The following is a 21,581-nucleotide window of genomic DNA, read 5'->3' on the forward strand; positions in this document are numbered from 1 at the left end:
ATCCACGGCTATTTCTAGTGTGTTTGATAGGATTAGGGATTGCGGTCAGCAGAGTTCCCATGTCCCAGAGCTCGTCCTTTTTTTTTTATCAGTAACTATCAGGTCTTTCCGTGTGCTCTTAACCACCAGGTGCATTCTTGTCCTGACCACCAGGTCATAACAGAGATGGATCCGGTTAAGGTTCAGGCCATTCATGATTGGATTCAACCCACATCCGTGAAGAGCCTTCAGAAATTTTTGGGTTTTGCAAATTTTTATCGCCATTTCATTGCTAACTTCTCTAGCGTGGTTAAACCCTTGACCGATTTGACGAAGAAAGGCGCTGATGTGGCGAATTGGTCCTCTGAGGCTGTCTCTGCCTTTCAGGAGCTTAAACGCCGATTTACTTCTGCTCCGGTGTTGCGCCAACTGGATGTTTCTCTTCCGTTTCAGGTTGAGATTGACGCTTCTGAGATTGGGGCAGGGGCCGTTTTGTCTCAGAGGAATCTTGTTGGTTCCTTGATGAAACCGTGTGCCTTCTTTTCCCGTAAGTTTTCGCCTGTTGAACGCAATTATGATGTCGGCAATCGGGAGTTGTTGGCTATGAAGTGGGCGTTTGAGGAGTGGCGACATTGGCTTGAGGGAGCTAAGCACCGTATTGTGGTCTTGACCGATCATAAGAATCTGATTTACCTCGAGTCTGCCAAACGGCTGAATCCTAGACAGGCTCGATGGTTCTTTTTTTTTTTCCATTTTGATTTCGTGGTCTCGTATCTTCTGGGTTCTAAGAATATTAAGGCTGATGCCCTCTCTAGGAGTTTTTTGCCTGATTCTCCTGAGGTCCTTGAACCGGTCGGCATTCTGAAAGAAGGGGTGGTCCTTTCTGCCATTTCCCCTGATTTACGACGGGTTCTTCAGGAATTTCAGGCTGACAGACCTGACCGCTGTCCAGTGGGGAAACTGTTTGTTCCTGACAGATGGACTAGTAGAGTGATTTCTGAGGTTCACTGTTCTGTGTTGGCTGGTTATCCTGGTATTTTTGGTACCAGAGACTTGGTTGGTAGGTCCTTTTGGTGGCCTTCTTTGTCACGTGATGTGCGTTCTTTTGTGCAGTCCTGTGGGACTTGTGCGCGGGCCAAGCCTTGTTGTTCCCGTGCTAGTGGGTTGCTTTTGCCATTGCCGGTCCCTGAGAGGCCCTGGACGCATATTTCTATGGATTTTATTTCTGATCTTCCGGTTTCCCAGAGGATGTCGGTTATCTGGGTTGTTTGTGACCGGTTCTCTAAGATGGTTCATTTGGTGCCTTTGCCTAAATTGCCTTCCTCTTCAGATTTGGTTCCGTTGTTTTTTCAGCATGTGGTTTGTTTGCATGGTATTCCGGAGAATATTGTGTCCGACAGAGGTTCCCAGTTTGTTTCTAGGTTTTGGCGGGCCTTTTGTGCTAGGCTGGGCATTGATTTGTCTTTTTCTTCTGCATTTCATCCTCAGACAAATGGCCAGACCGAGCGAACTAATCAGACTTTGGAGACTTATTTGAGATGCTTTGTGTCTGGTGATCAGGATGTTTGGGTGGCCTTCTTGCCATTGGCCGAGTTTGCCCTTAATAGTCGGGCTAGTTCGGCTACTTTGGTTTCGCTTTTCTTTTGTAATTTTGGTTTTCATCCTCGTTTTTCTTCTGGGCAGGTTGAGCCTTCTGACTGTCCTGGTGTGGATTCTGTGGTTGACAGGTTGCAGCAGATTTGGGCTCATGTGGTGGACAATTTGGTGTTGTCTCAGGAGGAGGCTCAACGTTTTGCTAACCGTCGTCGGTGTGTTGGTTCCCGGCTTAGGGTTGGGGATCTGGTCTGGTTGTCTTCCCGTCATGTTCCTATGAAGGTTTCTTCTCCTAAGTTTAAGCCTCGGTTTATTGGTCCTTATAGGATTTCTGGGATTATTAATCCGGTGTCTTTTCGATTGGCGCTTCCGGCCTCTTTTGCTATCCATAATGTCTTCCATAGATCTTTATTGCGGAAATATGTGGTGCCTGTTGTTCCCTCTGTTGATCTTCCGGCCCCTGTGTTGGTTGATGGGGAGTTGGAATATGTTGTTGAGAAGATTTTGAATTCCCGTTTTTCGAGGCGGAAGCTTCAGTACCTTGTCAAATGGAAGGGTTATGGCCAGGAGGATAATTCTTGGGTTTTTGCCTCTGATGTTCATGCTGCTGATTTGGTTTGTGCCTTTCATCTGGCTCGTTCTGATCGGCCTGGGGGCTCTGGTGAGGGTTCGGTGACCCCTCCTCAAGGGGGGGGGTACTGTTGTGAATTCTGCTTTTGGGCTCCCTCCGGTGGTTGTAGGTGGTAATGCAGTTGTCCCTGGGTTGCAGTCCTGGTCAGGTGTATCTGCTGATTGCGGTTCTGACTGGGTTATTTAGGTGTGCAGGATTCATTAGTCCTTGCCAGTTGTCCATGGTTGTTGGAGGTGTTGGACCTCTGTCTGTCTCCTCCTGCCTTGCTGCCAAATCAGCAAAGATAAGTGTCTGGTTTTGTTTCTGTGGCACACATGCTGTGTGCTTGATAAATCAGTGCTATTCATTTGTTTTTTCTTGTCTAGCTTAGATTGTGTCAGTATTTTCTCAGTCTTGTTGGATTCTCAGGAGTTGCAGATATACGTTCCACGTCTTTAGTTAGATGGTGGAATTTTTTTTATTATCTGCTGTGGATATTTTTGGAAGGGTTTTAATACTGACCGCTTAGTATTCTGTCCTATCCTTTCCTATTTAGCTAGAGTGGCCTCTTTTGATAAATCCTGTTTTCTGCCTGCGTGTGTCTTTCCTCTCCTACTCACAGTCAATATTTGTGGGGGGCTGCCTATCCTTTGGGGTTCTGCTCTGAGGCAAGGTAGAATTCCTATTTTCATCTACAGGGGTATTTAGTCCTCCGGCTGTGACGAGGTGTCTAGGGTTTGTTAGGCACACCCCACGGCTACTTCTAGTTGCGGTGTAAGCTCAGGATTTGCGGTCAGTACAGTTTCCACCTACTCCAGAGAAAGTTTCATTCGGCTCCAAGGTCACCGGATCATAACACCTAACCCTAATTGCAACCCTAACCCTAGTTCTAACCCTAACCCTAGTTCTAACCCTATCCCTAGTTCAAACCCTTGTTCTAACCCTAACCCTTGTTCTAACCCTAACCCTAGTTCTATCCCTAACCCTAGTTCTAATCCTATCCCTAGTGGAAAAATAAAAGTAAATATATTTTCTTTATTTTATTATTGTCCCTACCTATGGGGTGGTAAAGGGGGGGTTAATTTACTATTCTTTTGTGATTACAGTGATCAAAATGTACCTGGAATGAATCTGTCAGCCAGCAGATTTGACGGGCGCATTGCGCATGCGCCCACCATTTTGGAAGATGGCGGCACTCATGGAGAAGACGGACGGACACCAGGAGGGACACCGGAGCTCGGTAAGTATGGGGGGGTGGAATGAAAGCACGGGGTGGGATCGGGGCACGGGGGGAGCGGACAGGAGGACGAAGGGAAGCGGAGCACAGTACAGGACAGGACGGAGGACTGGGGAGGAGATCGGTGGTGGGGGCAGATCGTGGGCTCCAGCCATGGCCGATGATATTGCAGCATCGGCCATGGCTGGATTGTAATATTTCACCAATTTTCATTGGTGAAATATAACGATTGCTCTGATTGACTGTTTCACTTTCAACAGCCAATCAGAGCGATCGTAGCCACGGGGGGCGAAGCACCCCCTTTGGCTGAAGTACCACCCCCTGTCCCTGCAGTTCGGGTGAAATTACAGTTAACCCTTTCACCCGACCTGCAGGGACGTGATCATTTTGTGACACAGCATATGCGTCACAGATCGGATTTGCACCGACTTTCATGATGCTTACGCTGTGTCACAAGTCGGGAAGGGGTTAAGTTTGCGCTGCCACAATAATACAGATTCGAATATAATGAAAAACTCTGGTGGTTTATTCAACACGTTTCACGGTCTATCTGACCCCTTCATCAGGAAAATACCACAAGGACTTTCCGCGCAATGATGACCTGTTCGATCAGTTGGTCAGGGCCAAGTACCTCACCATCATGAATCTGAGCCGGGGATATTGGCAGATCCCCCTGACCCGTGAGGCGCAGGAACGCTCTGCCTTTATTACCCCATTCGTACTATACGAGACCACTCGGCATGAAGAATTCCCCTGCCACTTTTCAGCGGATGGTCAACATGCTGCTCAAGGGACTTGATGAATACGTGGCTGCATACCTGGATGACATTGCCATCTTCAGTCCCACCTGGGAGGATCACCAAGAGGATATGGTGCAGGTGCTCGGCAGGCAGTCTTGAACATTAAACTGGGTATGAGCGCGGTCAACTACTTGAGACAGCGGGTAGGCAAGTGTCTCTAAAGTCGGAGCTCGGGAAAGTGGATGCAATCGCATCCTGGCCCATCATCAGGACCAAGAAACAGGTGATGTCCCTCCAAGGCACTGCCTGGTGAAGCCCCCAACAGATCTCACCAAAAAGAAGCTGCCCTCGGCAGTCTATTGGATAAACAACTGTGAGACAGCCTTCCAGGCACTGAAGACTGCCCTTTCCAGCTTCACGGTACTTGCAGCCAGGGCCGGCGTCAGCACCCGGCGTACCCGGGCAAGTGCTGGGGCCCTGGCAAGACGGGGGGCCTATTTACGGTAGTAACGGTAGTACGGTACACAAGTACTGTACACACACAGACACACTTATGCGCTCCTGGGGGGGCCCCCGCAGCCGGACTACATCCCTGCTGTGCTGTTGTGTGACACAGTGTGTCAGTCAACCCGTCTCCCAGCCAGGACTCGGAGGCAGAGCACATCCATCATCCCCACCCCACTGCGCAGCTGCAGGAATACTCACCTCCGAGACCATCACCATGGATACGAAGAGTCACTTCCAGGCCGGGCCTGGTACTGAGTTTCACTGGCAGCTGCAATACTCACCGCCATCACCATGGATACGAGTCACTTCCGGGCCGGCGGTCGTCTGTCCTGTCACTTCCGGTCGGGTGAGAGCTCATCATCCTAAGAGCTCAGAGAAGAGATCCTGTCATCCACGTCCACCGTCCAGGTCCAGGTGTCCAGCGGCTGTGCAGGTGCAGCGCCAAGCAGAAAGACGAGCAGGAGGCAGGAGCATCAGGCAGGTGCACGGACGGTGCACTCTGTCCCTGTGTCCACAACGGAAGCAACGGCGAAGTGAAGCAGTGAGTGAAGAGTGAGTCTTCCTTCCAAGTTCCTGGTCCCAACGCATTGGGGGGGGGGTGAGGGGATGCAGCCTGCTGTGAGCCTGGGAGCCGACTCCGAGGACAAGGTACGACCGTACAGGGCAGGCGGCGGTGGGAGTGGATCATCATGCCTGGTCTCTGCTCTGTGCAACTTGCAAGACAGACAGTACTGTCTCTGTCTGGGACTTGTGCAACATTATGGTATGTTAGCGATGCTGGGACTTGTAGTCCTAGACTGTCTGTATATACTAAATGGCTGGCTGCATTATATACTACGTACGTGGGCTGTGTTATATACTATGTCACGGCCCGGGCCTGTGCAATATACTACGTGAGCTGTCTGTGTTATATATACTACGTGGGTGGCTGTGTTATATACTACGTGGGTGGCTGTGTTATATACTACGTGGCTGTGCTATATACTATGTGGCTGTGCTATTTACTACGTGGGCTGTTATATACTACGTGGCTGTGCTATATACTCCGTGGGCTGTGTATATACTATGTGGCTGTGCTATATAGTATGTAGCTGTGCTATATACTACATGGCTGTGCTAAATACTACGTGGCTGTGCTATATACTACGTGGTTGTGTTATATACTACGTGGGCTGTGCTATGTACTACGTGGGCTGTGTTATATACTGTGTGGGCTGTGTTATATACTACGTGGGCTGTGTTATACTGCGTGTGCTGTGTTATATACTACGTGGGCTGTGCTATATACTACGTGGCTGTGCAATATACTACATGGCTGTGCAATATACTATGTGGCTGTGTTATATACTACGTGGCTGTGCTATATACTATGTGGCTGTGCTATATGCTATGTGGGCTGTGCATTATACTACATGGCTGTGTTATATGTTACATGGCTGTGTTATATGCTATGTGACTGTGCTATATGCTACGTGGGCTGTGTTATATACTATGTGGGCTGTGTTATATGCTATGTGGCTGTGCTATATGCTACGTGGGCTGCGTTATATACTACGTGGGCTGTGTTATATGCTACGTGGCTGTGCTATATTTCTCTGCTGTATCTGTGCATCATGAATCGTGGTATGTGTTAAAGGGGGGGCCCACTGAGACTCTTTCACCCGGGGCCCTCAAAAACCTGGAGCCGGCCCTGCCTGCAGCGTCTGCAGCCATACTTGTATGGACTCCAATTCACTGTGGAAACGGACCACAACCCCCTAAGCTGGTTACACACCGTATCCGGAACAAATGGGATGTTGCTACACTGGAGACTTGCGCTCCAGCAGTACCACTTCACCACATGTAGGTCCCTGACCATGTTAATGCAGACGGGTTATCCCAACGAGGGGAGGTTGCAGATGGGCGTGTGGGGGAACATCGTAAAATGCTGCCCCCCTAGCGCCCTCTAAAGGGGGGAGGTGTGAAGAATATTAGAGGCATAATTTCATGTCACTCATTGGTATCCTATTTGATCCTATTTGGCATGGTATTATAAAACCCCCTTTCTTTGTGCAGCTGTAACAGGACACCTGAATCAGCAGGGGGCCCAGCCTTCTCAGCTTCAAAAAAGAAATTCACACACCCCCACCAGCTAGCTAGCAACGAAACTCCTACAGGAAGATCTCCTGCTCTGCAGGATTTTAATCCATGATGGTGTAGTGTGTTTCTTCCATTTTCTAATAATTGCGTCAACAGTCGTTGTCTTCTCACCAAGCTGTTTGCCTATTGTCCTGTAGCCCATCCCAGCCTTGTACAGATCTAGAATTTTGTCCCTGGTATCCTTCGACAGCTCTTTGGTCTTGGCCAGGGTGGAGAGGTTGAAGAGTGATGGATTGAGTGTGTACACAGGTGTCTTTCATACAGGTAACAATTTCAAACAGGTGCAATTAATACCGGTAATGAGTGCAGAGTAGGAGGGCTTCTTAAAGAAAAACTAACAAGTCTGTGACTGCCAGAATTCTTACTGGGTAGTAGGCAAATACTTATTTCATGCAATAACATGCAAATTAATTATGTAAAAATCATACAATGTGATTTTCTGGATTTTTTTTAAGATTCTGTCTCTCACAGTTGAAGTGTACCTACGATAAAAATTACAGACCACTCCGTTATTTGTACTGTAGGTGGGAAAACTTGCAAGAGCAGCAGTGTATCAAAAATGTATTTTTCCCACTGTAGGTCACCCATTTGCATTATACTTTAAGCCAAATTTCTTGCAAAATTTCTGCTAAACCCTGCCTTTGTTTTAATTAATATGTTGGCAGAAGTAAATTTTCTAAAATTGTTCGAAAAATGTGCTGTGCACGGTAATTTACTTTTTTTTATGGCAGAAGACTGGTGTAAGAGAATTGATAAATTCCATCCATAGCATATTAGAAAATTGCACAACTTTTCATTATACAGTTATTAAGATTTATATACATGAAACTGGAAAACAATATAATCTTTGCAAAATTAACATTATCTAAAGCTTTCTGAAATATTCCAAAACCTGAGAAGAAGCCACAGCAAGTGATATACCACAGCAATCCCCGGCAGCTCCATCATGAGCTATTTCCAGCAGATCTAGATGTTTACACCTGACTGTAATCTCAAGGTCAGGCAGCAATCTCCGCGCACAAGTACCGGGAACAAGATGCTGATAGGACGTGAGGGACAAAGCTGCAATCAGACCTGACCAGAGTGAAAGAATATTACAAGTCTGGAGTAGGGACTCTCCATCAGTACAACATCTGTTCCGCAGAGCCCAACGCGCAGTTCCACAACGTTTAGACCTTACACACTCTGGTTTGCAAATATACAATGTGTATTCACAGCAATGGCATTGTCCCCCTCCTGCTCACAAGCTGCCCGGGCATCACGCTGGGCAGGTCAGAGCAGTATATATATCACAGGAGATGACCATTCACTCTGTCAGTGTCCACATAGCAGGACGGAGTTGTGCGAGTGAATGGCCTTGCACCATCTGTCCACTTGGCACGGAGCAAAGGCCTCTGGGATAGAGCCATTGGCTTACATTAGCTCATCCACAGTGCCACTAACACTTCCATAAGGCAGACAGGAGCACGGCCATATGGACTCAGCTCTTAGTGGGAACCGAGGGGAAAATCATGCAGGTCTATCAATAATGTCCAATCACCGGGGCATAAAGCAGTGCAAGGCTTATGTCTATAACAACATGCAGCCCCCGCTCTTTACCGCCGCAGGAGCGAACAAGGGCTCATTACCTCAGTCCAGTGACTCCACATTGCACCCAGAAATGGCTGCTGTCTGTATCAAACAATAGTGTTACTGACGCAGGGGCCTATCTGGTTGTACACAGCAGGAAAAATAACCTAGACTGTAGCGTAGTATAGATATACCGAATGAATTCACTGTGCATGTCTGTACATGGAGAAGAGACCCTTCTGGTGTATATATAACTGTACATGGAGTAGAAGAGACTCGTGAGGTGTGTGTATATAACTGTATGTGGAGGAAAGATGATATGAGGTGTTTATATCTCTGTATATGGAGAAGAGACATAAGGTGTGTATCTCTGTATATGGAGGAGAAGAGACATGAGGTGAGTATATAACTGTACATGTTGGAGAAGAGACATGAGATGTGTATATAACTGTACATGGAGGAGAGGATACCTGTGCGGTGTATATATAACTGTACATGGAGGTGAAGTGAAATGTGAGGTGGTGTGTAAATCTCTGTATACAGAGAAGAGACATGAGGTGTGTATATCTCTGTATACAGTGGGTACGGAAAGTATTCATTTTTCATTTTTTCATTACCACAGTCTTCATCCCAACCCTAACCCATCTCTTCAACCTATCACTAACAACTGGTGTTTTCCCCTCAAGCTTTAAACATGCTTCCATCACACCTATCCTCAATAAGCCCTCTCTTGACCCATCCTCTGTATCTAGCTATCGCCCTATATCACTTCTCCCCTATGCCTCCAAGCTACAGGAACAACACGTCTACCTTGAACTGTCCTCCCATCTCTCTTCTTGCTCCCTCTTCGACCGCTTACAATCTGGCTTTCGGTCACACCACTCCACTGAAACTGCCCTAACTAAGGTCACCAATGACCTCTTAACCGCCAAGAGCAAGCGACACTATTCTGTCCTCCTCCTCCTGCCTGGACCTGTCGGCTGCCTTTGACACAATAGACTATTCCCTATTATTACAGATCCTCTCATCCCTTGGCATCACAGATTTGGCCCTATTCTGGATCTCATCATACTTAACAGACCGGACATTCAGCATCTCCCACTCACTCACCACCTCCTCACCCCCTATCTGTCGGAGTCCCACAAGGTTCAGTCCTAGGGCCCCTGCTCTTCTCCATTTACACCCTTGGCCTGGGACAGCTCATAGAATCTTATGGCTTTCAGTATCATCTATATGCTGATGACACACAGATCTACATCTCTGGACCAGATATCACCTCCCTACTAACCAGAATCCCTCAATGTCTGTCCACTATTTCATCATTCTTCTCCGCTAGATTTCTGAAACTTAACATGGACAAAACAGAATTCATCATCTTTCCCCATCTCACGTGACCCCCCCAACGAACCAATCCATTACAGTAAATGGCTGCCCACTCACCCAAGTCCCACAAGCTTGCTGCCTTGGGGTAATGTGTTATTACCTGGTGGTCAGGACAATAATGGACCTGTAGGTTAAGAGCACACGAAGTGACCTGATAGTTACTGATAATATAGGACGAGCTCTGGGACGTGGGAACTCTGCTGACCGCAATCCCTAATCCTATCAACCACACTAGAAATAGCCGTGGATTGCTCCTAATGCTCCCTATGCAACTCGGCACAGCCTAAGGAACTAGCTAGCCCTGAAGATAGAAAATAAAGCCTACCTTGCCTCAGAGAAATTCCCCAAAGGAAAAGGCAGCCCCCCACATATAATGACTGTGAGTAAAGATGAAAATACAAACACAGAGATGAAATAGATTAAGCAAAGTGAGGCCCGACTTACTGAACAGACTGAGGATAGGAAAGGTAGCTTTGCGGTCAGCACAAAAACCTACAAAAAGACCACGCAGAGGGCGCAAAAGGACCCTCCGCACCGACTCACGGTGCGGAGGCGCTCCCTCTGCGTCCCAGAGCTTCCAGCAAGCAAGACAACAATCAAAATAGCAAGCTGGACAGAAAAATAGCAAACCAGAGAAAAACAAGCAGTCACTTATACCAAAGAAGGTGACGGGCACAAGGGGGCATTCTTTGCGTCTGGAGGAGAGAAGGTTTTTCCACCAACATAGAAGAGGATTCTTTACTGTTAGGGCAGTGAGAATCTGGAATTGCTTGCCTGAGGAGGTGGTGATGGCGAACTCAGTCGAGGGGTTCAAGAGAGGCCTGGATGTCTTCCTGGAGCAGAACAATATTGTATCATACAATTATTAGGTTCTGTAGAAGGACGTAGATCTGGGGATTTATGATGGAATATAGGCTGAACTGGATGGACAAATGTCTTTTTTCGGCCTTACTAACTATGTTACTATGTTACTTAGCTTCTGCTGGGAAGACAGGTCACAAGAACGATCCAGGAGTGAACTAGACCAATACTGGAACATTGACAGGTGGCATGGAGCAAAGATCTAAGTGGATTTAAATAGAGGAGCCAGCTAACGATTTAACCTCGTCACATGGGGAAGGAAACTCAGAAACATCCACAGCAACCAGAGAAAGTACATGGACAGAACCAGCCGAAGTACCATTCATGACCACAGGAGGGAGCCCGACAACAGAATTCACAACAGTACCCCCTCCTTAAGGTGGGGTCACCGAACCCTCACCAGAGCCCCCAGGCCGACCAGGACGAGCCAAATGAAAGGCACGAACCAGATCGGCAGCATGAACATCAGAGGCAAAAACCCAGGAATTATCTTCCTGACCATAACCCTTCCACTTGACCAGGTACTGGAGTTTCCATCTCGAAATACGAGAATCCAAAATCTTCTCCACCACATACTCCAACTCCCCCTCAACCAACAACGGGGCAGGAGGATCAACAGATGGAACCACAGGCGCCACGTATCTCCGCAACAACGACCTATGGAACACATTATGGATGGCAAAAGAAGCAGGAAGGGCCAAACGAAATGACACAGGATTGATAACCTCAGAAATCTTATACGGACCAATGAAACGAGGCTTAAACTTAGGAGAGGAAACCTTCATAGGAACATAACGAGACGACAACCAAACCAAATCCCCAACACAAAGTCGGGGACCCACACAACGCCGGCGGTTAGCGAAACGTTGAGCCTTCTCCTGGGACAATGTCAAATTGTCCACCACATGAGTCCAAATCTGCTGCAACCTATCCACCACAGTATCTACACCAGGACAGTCCGAAGACTCAACCTGCCCTGAAGAGAAACGAGGATGGAAACCAGAATTGCAGAAAAACGGCGAAACCAAAGTAGCCGAGCTGGCCCGATTATTAAGGGCGAACTCAGCCAACAGCAAAAAGGACACCCAATCATCCTGATCAGCAGAAACAAAGCATCTCAGACAGGGCCGCCATCAGGGCATTACAGCCGTGACTGGCGTATGGGGCCCAGTGAGCAGAGGAGGCCCGCATCGGGCCCCCTCTTACCTGCTCACCGGGCCCCTACCGGCAGCCGCAGGCTGAACCGGGCCCTTAGCGGCGGCCGGCGCTACAGCTGTATAATGCTATTGACGCGCGGGCCCGCGCCCGCACGTCAATAGTTAACAGCCGCCAGCCGCAGCGTGCAGGTCGCCGGCGTCTGACATCATTGTCAGTCGCCGGCGACTGCACGTGCAGCTGCGTGGAGAGAGCAGGAGCGCGGCAGGTAAGTAGACCTTTTTTTTTTTTTTTTTATCGAGAGCGGCGATCCGGGGCAGAAAGCTGGACACAGGGGGGGGGTAAAGCTGGACACGGGGGGGGGGGTAAAGCTGGACACGGCTGGACACGGGGGGGGGGGGTAAAGCTGGACACGGCTGGACACGGGGGGGGGGGGGTAAAGCTGGACACAGGTGGGGGGGTAAAGCTGGACACGGCTGTCGGCTGGATACAGGGGGGGGGTAAGGCTGGACACAGAGGGGGTAAAGCTGGACACGGGGGGGGTAAAGCTGGACACGGGGGGGGTAAAGCTGGACACGGGGGGGGTAAAGCTGGACACGGGGGGGGTAAAGCTGGACACGGGGGGGGTAAAGCTGGACACGGGGGGGGTAAAGCTGGACACGGGGGGGGGGCAGAGTGCCGGACACAGAGGCAGGGGCAGAGTGCCGGACACAGAGGCAGGGGCAGAGTGCCGGACACAGAGGCAGGGGCAGAGTGCCGGACACAGAGGCAGGGGCAGAGTGCCGGACACAGAGGCAGGGGCAGAGTGCCGGACACAGAGGCAGGGGCAGAGTGCCGGACACAGAGGCAGGGGCAGAGTGCCGGACACAGAGGCAGGGGCAGAGTGCCGGACACAGAGGCAGGGGCAGAGTGCCGGACACAGAGGCAGGGGCAGAGTGCCGGACACAGAGGCAGGGGCAGAGTGCCGGACACAGAGGCAGGGGCAGAGTGCCGGACACAGAGGCAGGGGCAGAGTGCCGGACACAGAGGCAGGGGCAGAGTGCCGGACACAGAGGCAGGGGCAGAGTGCCGGACACAGAGGCAGGGGCAGAGTGCCGGACACAGAGGCAGGGGCAGAGTGCCGGACACAGAGGCAGGGGCAGAGTGCCGGACACAGAGGCAGGGGCAGAGTGCCGGACACAGAGGCAGGGGCAGAGTGCCGGACACAGAGGCAGGGGCAGAGTGCCGGACACAGAGGCAGGGGCAGAGTGCCGGACACAGAGGCAGGGGCAGAGTGCCGGACACAGAGGCAGGGGCAGAGTGCCGGACACAGAGGCAGGGGCAGAGTGCCGGACACAGAGGCAGGGGCAGAGTGCCGGACACAGAGGCAGGGGCAGAGTGCCGGACACAGAGGCAGGGGCAGAGTGCCGGACACAGAGGCAGGGGCAGAGTGCCGGACACAGAGGCAGGGGCAGAGTGCCGGACACAGAGGCAGGGGCAGAGTGCCGGACACAGAGGCAGGGGCAGAGTGCCGGACACAGAGGCAGGGGCAGAGTGCCGGACACAGAGGCAGGGGCAGAGTGCCGGACACAGAGGCAGGGGCAGAGTGCCGGACACAGAGGCAGGGGCAGAGTGCCGGACACAGAGGCAGGGGCAGAGTGCCGGACACAGAGGCAGGGGCAGAGTGCCGGACACAGAGGCAGGGGCAGAGTGCCGGACACAGAGGCAGGGGCAGAGTGCCGGACACAGAGGCAGGGGCAGAGTGCCGGACACAGAGGCAGGGGCAGAGTGCCGGACACAGAGGCAGGGGCAGAGTGCCGGACACAGAGGCAGGGGCAGAGTGCCGGACACAGAGGCAGGGGCAGAGTGCCGGACACAGAGGCAGGGGCAGAGTGCCGGACACAGAGGCAGGGGCAGAGTGCCGGACACAGAGGCAGGGGCAGAGTGCCGGACACAGAGGCAGGGGCAGAGTGCCGGACACAGAGGCAGGGGCAGAGTGCCGGACACAGAGGCAGGGGCAGAGTGCCGGACACAGAGGCAGGGGCAGAGTGCCGGACACAGAGGCAGGGGCAGAGTGCCGGACACAGAGGCAGGGGCAGAGTGCCGGACACAGAGGCAGGGGCAGAGTGCCGGACACAGAGGCAGGGGCAGAGTGCCGGACACAGAGGCAGGGGCAGAGTGCCGGACACAGAGGCAGGGGCAGAGTGCCGGACACAGAGGCAGGGGCAGAGTGCCGGACACAGAGGCAGGGGCAGAGTGCCGGACACAGAGGCAGGGGCAGAGTGCCGGACACAGAGGCAGGGGCAGAGTGCCGGACACAGAGGCAGGGGCAGAGTGCCGGACACAGAGGCAGGGGCAGAGTGCCGGACACAGAGGCAGGGGCAGAGTGCCGGACACAGAGGCAGGGGCAGAGTGCCGGACACAGAGGCAGGGGCAGAGTGCCGGACACAGAGGCAGGGGCAGAGTGCCGGACACAGAGGCAGGGGCAGAGTGCCGGACACAGAGGCAGGGGCAGAGTGCCGGACACAGAGGCAGGGGCAGAGTGCCGGACACAGAGGCAGGGGCAGAGTGCCGGACACAGAGGCAGGGGCAGAGTGCCGGACACAGAGGCAGGGGCAGAGTGCCGGACACAGAGGCAGGGGCAGAGTGCCGGACACAGAGGCAGGGGCAGAGTGCCGGACACAGAGGCAGGGGCAGAGTGCCGGACACAGAGGCAGGGGCAGAGTGCCGGACACAGAGGCAGGGGCAGAGTGCCGGACACAGAGGCAGGGGCAGAGTGCCGGACACAGAGGCAGGGGCAGAGTGCCGGACACAGAGGCAGGGGCAGAGTGCCGGACACAGAGGCAGGGGCAGAGTGCCGGACACAGAGGCAGGGGCAGAGTGCCGGACACAGAGGCAGGGGCAGAGTGCCGGACACAGAGGCAGGGGCAGAGTGCCGGACACAGAGGCAGGGGCAGAGTGCCGGACACAGAGGCAGGGGCAGAATGCCGGACACAGAGGCAGGGGCAGAGTGCCGGACACAGAGGCAGGGGCAGAGTGCCGGACACAGAGGCAGGGGCAGAGTGCCGGACACAGAGGCAGGGGCAGAATGCCGGACACAGAGGCAGGGACAGAATGCCGGACACAGTGGCAGGGGCAGAATGCCGGACTCAGTGGCAGGGGCAGAATGCCGGACTCAGTGGCAGGGGCAGAATGCTGGACACAGTGGCAGGGGCAGAATGCTGGACACAGTGGCAGGGGCAGAATGCTGGACACAGTGGCAGGGGCAGAATGCTGGACACAGTGGCAGGGGCAGAATGCTGGACACAGTGGCAGGGGCAGAATGCTGGACACAGTGGCAGGGGCAGAATGCTGGACACAGGGGCAGACTGAGACCCGGGGGCAGAATGCTGGACATTGGGGCAGAATGCTGGACATGGGGCAGAATGGAGATACGGGGCATGATTGGAGACACGGGGCAGGGTGAAAGACATGGGGGCATGACTGGAGACAGATGGGGGAGGATTGGAGACAGATGGGGCAGAATGGAGACAAGTGGCAGGATTACAGACACGGGGGCATGGTTGGAGACATGGGGCATGATTCGAGACAGATCGTGCAGGATCATGGGGCAGGATGGATATGATGGAGACAGATGGGGCCGGATGGAGAGATCACATGGGGTAGAATGGATACTCATGAGGGCAGGATGGGAGAACATATGGCTGACGCCAGGAATGAGACACACGGTGGCCAGGATGGGGAATATTATTACCATAGGGGCTAATTTAGGGATATTATTCCTGCAGTGATGTATTTATTTTATTTTTTGAGTATACTGTTTTAAATGAGGGGGCGGTCCTGTTACTGTATAGAGTGACACTATGTTGCCTCTTTTTCTTCATGTGGTGTAATGTAGAAGTTGTGAAAAAGTAAGTAATGTATTCTACAAGCGGAGCTCGAGATAACTGTGTTATTTCCTGCAGAGACGAGCCCTGGCTGGATGAAATGATGGCGGTCTGTGCTGGATGAAGGACTTCACCTAGAGACGTCACTGGTGAGTCAGTGTGTTTCCTATACACTGACACTATACACTGTATACTATATACAGAGCTCCTGTGTATAATTTCACTAGTGATCACTGTATTATCTGTACACATACACTGCATACCAAGTACAGATCTCCTGTGTATAATGGCACTTATGGTGATAGTATGGTGCTTTTTTTTTTTTAATTACTGATCAGAATTGTAGTATTCAGTCACTATGTGGTGGTAATATGTGGTCTGGCCATGGTGTTGTGGTATTTGTTCCTTGTATGTGATATTATTCGATCACTGTGGTGGTAATATGCGGTCTGGTCATGGTGTAGTGGTATTTGTTCTTTGTATGTGATATTATTGGTCATTTTAAAAATTGAAAAATAAATAAAAATATACCTAAATTGTATTGCATATTTTAACAAATATTTAATAGGTTACAGCAGAGTAGGGCCTGGCCAAAAGTGTCTACCGTGTTATGGTGGCGGCTTAAACACATCTTTTGACCAAAACAAAAGCTGCAGCTATATGTGTGATCTGGTGATGGGAACTGTTAATGTGTGATAGGTGAGAAGTGGAGATTTTCCAAGAGAGAGCGGTGGGACTGTGGACAGTTCGTGGGGTGGAGCCTGGAGGCGGGGCTGGGGTGGAGCCTGGGCGGAGTCTCAAGGGGGCCCCGAAAATTTTGCCAGTATGGGGCCCCGAAATTTCTAGTGGCAGCCCTGATCTCAGATATGTTTCCAAAGTCTGATTAGTTCGTTCGGTTTGGCCATTTGTCTGAGGATAGAAAGCCGAGGAAAAAGACAAATCAATGCCCATCCTAGCACAAAAAGATCACCAAAACCTCGAAACAAACTTGGAACCTCTGTCAGAAACGATGTTCTCCGGGATACCATGTAAAAGAACCACATGCTGGAAAAATAATGGCACCAAATTAGAGGAGGAAGGCAATTTAGACAAGGGTACCAAATGGACCATCTTAGAAAAGCGATCACAAACCACCCAAATGACCGACATCTTTTGAGAGACGGGGAGATCCGAAATAAAATCCATAGAAATATGCGTCCAGGGCCTCTTCGGGACCGGCAAGGGCAAAAGCAACCCACTGGCACGAGAACAGCAGGGCTTAGCCCGAGCACAAGTCCCACAGGACTGCACAAAAGAACGCACATCCCATGACAAAGACGGCCACCAAAAGGATCTAGCCACCAAATCTCTGGTACCAAAGATTCCAGGATGCCCAGCCAACACTGAACAATGAATCTCAGAGATAACTCTACTAGTCCATCTATCAGGGACAAACAGTTTCTCTGCTGGGCAACGGTCAGGTTTATCAGCCTGAAATTTTTGCAGCACCCGCCGCAAATCAGGGGAGATGGCAGACAAAATTACCCCCTCTTTGAGAATACCCGCCGGCTCAGGAACACCCGGAGAGTCAGGCACAAAACTCCTTGACAGGGCATCAGCCTTCACATTCTTAGAGCCCGGAAGGTACGAAACCACAAAATCAAAACGGGAGAAAAATAACGACCATCGAGCCTGTCTCGGATTCAACCGTTTGGCAGACTCAAGATAAGTCAAATTCTTGTGATCTGTCAAGACCACCACGCGATGCTTGGCTCCTTCAAGCCAATGACGCCACTCCTCGAATGCCCACTTCATGGCCAACAACTCTCGATTACCAACATCATAATTGCGCTCAGCAGGCGAAAACTTTCTAGAAAAGAAAGCACATGGCTTCATCACCGAGCCATCAGAACTTCTTTGCGACAAAACAGCCCCAGCACCAATCTCAGAAGCATCAACCTCAACCTGAAACGGGAGCGAAACATCTGGCTGGCACAACACAGGGGCAGAAGAAAAACGACGCTTCAACTCCTGAAAAGCCTCTACAGCTGAAGAAGACCAATTGACCACATCAGCACCCTTCTTGGTCAAATCAGTCAACGGTTTAGCAACACTAGAAAAATTAGCGATGAAGCGCCGATAAAAATTAGCAAAGCCCAGGAACTTTTGCAGGCTCTTCACAGATGTCGGCTGAGTCCAATCGTAAATGGCTTGGACTTTAACAGGGTCCATCTCGATAGTAGAAGGGGAAAAAATGAACCCCAAAAATGAAACCTTCTGAACTCCAAAGAGACACTTTGACCCCTTCACAAACAAGGAATTCGCACGAAGGACCTGGAACACCATTCTGACCTGCTTCACATGAGATTCCCAATCATCCGAAAAGACCAAAATATCATCCAAATACACAATCAGGAATTTATCCAGGTACTCTCGGAAGATGTCATGCATAAAGGACTGAAATACTGATGGAGCATTGGAAAGCCCGAATGGCATAACCAGGTACTCAAAATGGCCCTCGGGCGTATTAAATGCTGTTTTCCATTCATCGCCTTGTTTAATACGCACAAGATTATACGCCCCTCGAAGATCTATCTTGGTGAACCAACTAGCCCCTTTAATACGAGCAAACAAATCAGACAGCAACGGCAAAGGATACTGAAATTTGACTGTAATTTTATTAAGAAGGCGGTAATCAATACAAGGTCTCAAAGAACCATCCTTCTTGGCCACAAAAAAGAACCCTGCTCCTAACGGTGATGACGACGGGCGAATATGGCCTTTCTCCAAGGATTCCTTTATATAACTCCGCATAGCGGCGTGTTCTGGCACAGATAAATTGAACAATCGGCCCTTAGGAAACTTACTACCAGGAATCAAATTAATTGCACAATCGCAATCCCTATGAGGAGGTAGGGCACTGGCTTTGGGCTCATCAAATACATCCCGATAATCCGACAAAAACTCTGGAACTTCAGAAGGAGTGGAAGTTGAAATTGACAAAAATGGAACATCACCATGTACCCCCTGGCAACCCCAGCTGGACACAGACATAGATTTCCAATCCAATACTGGATTATGAACCTGTAGCCATGGCAACCCCAAAACGACCACATCATGCAGATTATGCAACACCAAAAAGTGGATATCCTCCTGATGTGCAGGAGCCATGCACATGGTCAATTGGGTCCAGTACTGGGGCTTATTCTTGGCCAAAGGCGTAGCATCAATTCCTCTCAATGGAATAGGATACTGCAAGGGCTCCAAGAAAAAACCACAGCGCCTAGCATACTCCAAGTCCATCAAATTCAGGGCAGCGCCTGAATCCACAAATGCCATAACAGAATAGGATGACAAAGAGCAAATCAGAGTAACGGACAAAAGAAATTTCGACTGTACCGTACCAATGGTGGCAGACCTAGCGAACCGCTTAGTGCGCTTAGGACAATCGGAGATAGCATGAGTGGATTCACCACAGTAAAAACACAGCCCATTCCGACGTCTGTGTTTTTGCCGTTCAGCTCTGGTCAAAGTCCTATCACATTGCATAGGCTCAGGCTCATGCTCAGATAGTACCGCCAAATGGGGCACAGCTTTACGCTCACGCAAGCGTCGATCGATCTGAATGGCCAAAGACATAGACTCATTCAGACCAGCAGGCATGGGAAATCCCACCATGACATCCTTAAGGGCTTCAGAGAGACCCTTTCTGAAGATTGCTGCCAGGGCACATTCATTCCACTGAGTGAGCACAGACCACTTTCTAAACTTCTGACAATATATCTCCGCTTCATCCTGACCCTGACACAGAGCCAGCAAGATTTTCTCTGCCTGATCCACTGAATTAGGTTCGTCATAAAGCAATCCAAGCGCCAGGAAAAACGCATCAACATCACGCAATGCCGGATCTCCTGGCGCAAGGGAAAATGCCCAGTCTTGAGGGTCACCACGTAACAAAGAAATAATGATCTTTACTTGTTGAACAGGGTCACCTAAGGAGCGAGGTTTCAAGGCAAGAAACAATTTACAATTATTTTTGAAACTCATGAACTTAGATCTGTCACCAAAAAACAAATCAGGAATTGGAATCCTAGGCTCTGACATCGGATTCTGAACCACAAAATCTTGAATGTTTTGTACCCTTGTAGTGAGATTATCCATCAAAGAGGACAGACCTTGAATGTCCATGTCTACACCTGTGTTCTGAACCACCCAGCTGTAAAGGGCAAAAGAGAGACAAAACACACTGCAAAGAAAAAAAAATGGTCTCAGAACTTCTCTTATCCCTCTATTGAGATGCATTAGTACTTTTGGCCACCTGTACTGTTACGACCTGGTGGTCAGGACAATAATGGACCTGGAGGTTAAGAGCACACGGAATGACCTGATAGTTACTGATAATATAGGACGAGCTCTGGGACGTGGGGACTCTGCTGACCGCAATCCCTAATCCTATCAACCACACTAGAAATAGCCGTGGATTGCTCCTAACGCTCCCTATGCAACTCGGCACAGCCTAAGGAACTAGCTAGCCCTGAAGATAGAAAAATAAAGCCTACCTTACCTCAGAGAAATTCCCCAAAGGAAAAGGCAGCCCCCCACATATAATGACTGTGAGTAAGATGAAAATACAAACACAGAGATGAAATAGATTAAGCAAAGTGAGGCCCGACTTACTGAACAGACTGAGGATAGGAAAGGTAGCTTTGCGGTCAGCACAAAAACCTACAATAAGACCACGCAGAGGGCGCAAAAAGACCCTCCGCACCGACTCACGGTGCGGAGGCGCTCCCTCTGCGTCCCAGAGCTTCCAGCAAGCAAGACAACAATCAAAATAGCAAGCTGGACAGAGAAATAGCAAACACGAGAAAAACAAGCAGTCACTTAGCTTCTGCTGGGAAGACAGGTCACAAGAACGATCCAGGAGTGAACTAGACCAATACTGGAACATTGACAGGTGGCATGGAGCAAAGATCTAAGTGGAGTTAAATAGAGGAGCCAGCTAACGATTTAACCTCGTCACATGGGGAAGGAAACTCAGAAACACCCACAGCCACCAGAGAAAGTCCATGGACAGAACCAGCCGAAGTACCATTCATGACCACAGGAGGGAGCCCGACAACAGAATTCACAACAGTAATGCTTGACGCTGATCTCTCCTTCAAACCACATATCCATGCCCTTTCCACTTCCTGCTGACTTCAACTCAAAAATATTTCACGAATCCGTTTATTCCTCAACCAAGAATATTCAAAAACCCTAGTCCATGCCCTCATCATCTCTCGCCTTGACTACTGCAACCTCCTGCTATGTGGCCTCCCCTCGAACACTCTCGCACCCCTTCAATCTATTCTAAACTCTGCTGCCCGACTAATCCGCCTGTCCCCCCGCTATTCCCCAGATTCTCCCCTCTGTCAATCCCTTCACTGTCTCCCCATTGCCCAAGACTCCAGTACAAAACCCTAACCATGACGTACAAAGCCATCCACAACCTGTCTCCTCCATACATCTGTGACCTCGTCTCCCGGTACTTACCTACACGCAACCTCCGATCCTCACAAGATCTCCTTCTCTACTCCCTTCTTATCTCCTCTTCCCACAATCAAATACAAGATTTCTCTCGCGTATCACCCCTACTCTGGAACGCTCTACCACAACACATCAGTCTCTCGCCTACCATCAAAACCTTCAAAAAGAGCCTGAAGACCCACCTCTTCCGACAAGCCTATAACCTGCAGTAACCACCGATCGACCAAACCGCTGCATAACCAGCTCTACCCTCGCCTACTGTATCCTCACCCATCCCTTGTAGATTGTGAGCTTTCGTGGACAGGGTCCTCTCTCCTCCTGTACCAGTTATGACTTGTATTGTTTAAGATTATTGTACTTGTTTTTATTATGTATACCCCTCCTTACATGTAAAGCGCCATGGAATAAATGGCGCTATAACAATAAATAATTTT

The sequence above is a fragment of the Ranitomeya imitator genome, chromosome 2, assembly GCF_032444005.1.
Source record: "Ranitomeya imitator isolate aRanImi1 chromosome 2, aRanImi1.pri, whole genome shotgun sequence".
Lineage (NCBI taxonomy): Eukaryota > Metazoa > Chordata > Amphibia > Anura > Dendrobatidae > Ranitomeya > Ranitomeya imitator.